Genomic DNA, 3,028 nt, shown 5'->3' on the forward strand with positions numbered 1-3,028 from the left:
GCCTGCCTGCCTGCCTGCCTTCTTTCTTTCATTCTTCATTTCGTTTGCGTTTGACTGACGTGACTGGGAGAAAGGAAAGGAAGCGGGTCTTGTGTGTGTGTGTGTGTGTGTGTGTGTGTGTGTGTGTGCGTGCGTGCGAGAGAGGGCGTTGTGTGTTTGTTTTGTTTATCGATCGATGGAGACGCCGGGCTGTGTGGTGTTGTTGTTGTGCGAGAGGCGGTGAATATTTGCGTGGTTTCGGCTGTGTGTTTGCGGCGGCGTTGGAGTTGCCGAGGCAAGGCGTGCCCATAGGCGGCCGGATCAGCTGTTTCGTTTGTATGGGGCGCGCGGGAGTGGAGGGCGGTGTGTCGACACGCTCGTTTAACAGTGGTGATTATTGCTGTCGTTGTCGTTTGGAAGGCGACTGTGCGTGCGTGGAGGTGCTTGAGGCAAACGAAACAAAACAAGGGAAATGTGTGTGTGTGTGTGTGTGTGTGTGTGTGTGTGTGTTTGTTGGGCCACACGGGCTGTGGACGACAAGATGGCGGCGGCTCTTCTTGTTCTTTTCTCTTTTAGTCCTCTACCGTTAGAGGGGGAGTTGTCGCCTGTGGACATTTGCTCCTCTTTTCTGTGTGTTGTTCTTATCTTTGGTAGTGTGCTTTTTCGGACGTTGCTGTTTGTTGAGAGTGATTATGTGTTCTGTTTGTGCTACTGCTGGAGTAGCGACTCGGGTCTTGCACATCTGTCCCTGTGGTGTTCATATTGCCCAAGGGTCAAGACGTAATAGCCATTTTCTGAATTCGGCGCGGTGGCGTCGAACGCTTCTGCCAGGGCGCGGAATCGTGTTGTGGGTGGTTCTAGGCAGGTCTGCCGCGGGGACGTGTAAGGCCCGTCGTAGAGCGCTCTGCTTTGGACCCTTCTGTAGGCGATGCATCGTCGATCTGGCTGCATAGCCCCATACAGGGCGCGCATATTTCCAGTATCGCTACCCCTGTTGCGGGGTCGAGGGAACAGGGGTACAGGATCTGCATCCTGGCGTGAGCGTTTGTGCCAAGTCCCCCTATGTGACACTTGGATGTCAGGCGTGACACCGAGGTACCTCGCAGAATATCTCCCCCTGCAATCGTAGCAGTTGGTATGGTCCTTGTTGCCGGCGGCGGCTGTGGAAGTGAAGTTAAAGTAAAGTAAAGCAAAGCGCGGCGAGGACGACTGAAATTTTGCTTTGGACGTAGGTTTGTGTGGTGGCCCTGAAAAGGGCCGATTGTTGTGAGCCGAGCCGGGCCGGCAAAGCGCGTTGCGTGCAGGGGAGCACGCAGCGCTGCTGGGCGGCGGGTCCGCGTGCCGATTGCCTGGCCTCTCTGTTTAGGCCTTCTTCTCGGTCTTCTTTGGCAGCAGGACGGCCTGGATGTTGGGCAGGACACCACCCTGTGCGATGGTGACGCCCGACAGGAGCTTGTTGAGCTCCTCGTCGTTGCGGATGGCAAGCTGCAGGTGGCGCGGGATGATGCGCGTCTTCTTGTTGTCGCGGGCCGCGTTTCCGGCCAGCTCGAGCACCTCAGCCGCGAGGTACTCCATGACGGCGGCGAGGTAGACGGGCGCCCCGGCGCCGACGCGCTCGGCGTAGTTTCCCTTGCGCAGGAGGCGGTGGATTCTGCCGACCGGGAACTGGAGCCCGGCCCTGCTTGAGCGGGACTTTGACTTGCCCTTGACCTTGCCTCCCTTTCCGCGTCCGGACATGGCGATGCGCTGTGGTGTAAAAACGAGACGAGACGAACGACGGTGCGAGCCGCAGCGAGTCGAGCAGCGGAGTGGCGGCGCCGCCAGGGGTGGGGGTCCTTTATGCTCTCGGGTGCGGCGGCCGGTTGCGCTCGCGGCCCATTGGTCGGCGGCCGCAACGGGGCGAGCTGGTAAAGGTGCGGCGGCGGGGCGCGCTGGGTGCCACTGTGTGGGGAGACGCTGACTAGAGCGGAGCGCTTGCTGCTGGTGTTGCTGCCGTACGTTCTTGTTTGTTTGCGATGCCGCCCAAGACTAGCGGGAAGGCCGCCAAGAAGGCTGGCAAGGCGCAGAAGAACATTTCGAAGGGCGACAAGAAGAAGAAGCGCAAGAGGAAGGAGAGCTATGCCATCTACATCTACAAGGTGCTGAAGCAGGTGCACCCTGACACGGGCATCTCGTCGAAGGCGATGAGCATCATGAACAGCTTCGTGAACGACATTTTCGAGCGCATCGCGGCCGAGGCGTCTCGCCTGGCGCACTACAACAAGCGCTCGACCATCACGTCCCGCGAGATCCAGACCGCTGTGCGGCTGTTGCTGCCTGGCGAGCTGGCCAAGCACGCCGTGAGCGAGGGCACGAAGGCGGTGACCAAGTACACGAGCTCCAAGTAAGGAGGTGGCTCTGGAATGGAAGGAGATCCTCCGTTGCGAGAGCGGCAAAACGGCCCTTTTCAGGGCCACCAAATGGCCTTTGCGGGAAGGGCGGAATTGTTGTTGTTGTTGTTGTTTATGTTTGTTTTGTTTTTGTTGTGTGTGTGAGTGGGTGGACGGCGGCAATAGCTACCGCTTTGGTTGCGACGCGACGCGACGGGGTGGGGTGGCCGATGCGATGAATTTGATTGTTGGGGGCGCGTCGCGTGTTGCGGGGTACGGCCACGGTGTGACGTGGAATGGAGGCACGTGCGCACAACTCGTTGTCTGCGAGGGGGGGAAGTGCGATCGGTGATGTGCCCTTTGGATGGAGGTGCCGGTTAGTTACGTGACGGGTGGAAACGAAACGCGATTGTTGGGAATGTCAGTGTGTAACGACGGCCGTTTGCGGGTCGGTTTGCACGCCATATATGGCGAGGGTGAAATGTGTCTGTAAATGCAGCGTGGAGGCGTGTGAGTGACGTTTAAATGAACGCGCATTGAGACACCAATGTGTATTGCATTGTACGGGCGACACGCACGATGATGTACCTTTCCTCCGACTCTGATTTCGATAGTCGTGTCTGACTGACTGTGTCTGCTTGTGTGCGTACGACGCACGCACACCGACGTCGTCATTGAAG

Source organism: Schistocerca cancellata, unplaced genomic scaffold (assembly GCF_023864275.1).
Source record: "Schistocerca cancellata isolate TAMUIC-IGC-003103 unplaced genomic scaffold, iqSchCanc2.1 HiC_scaffold_1172, whole genome shotgun sequence".
Taxonomy (NCBI): Eukaryota; Metazoa; Arthropoda; class Insecta; order Orthoptera; family Acrididae; genus Schistocerca; species Schistocerca cancellata.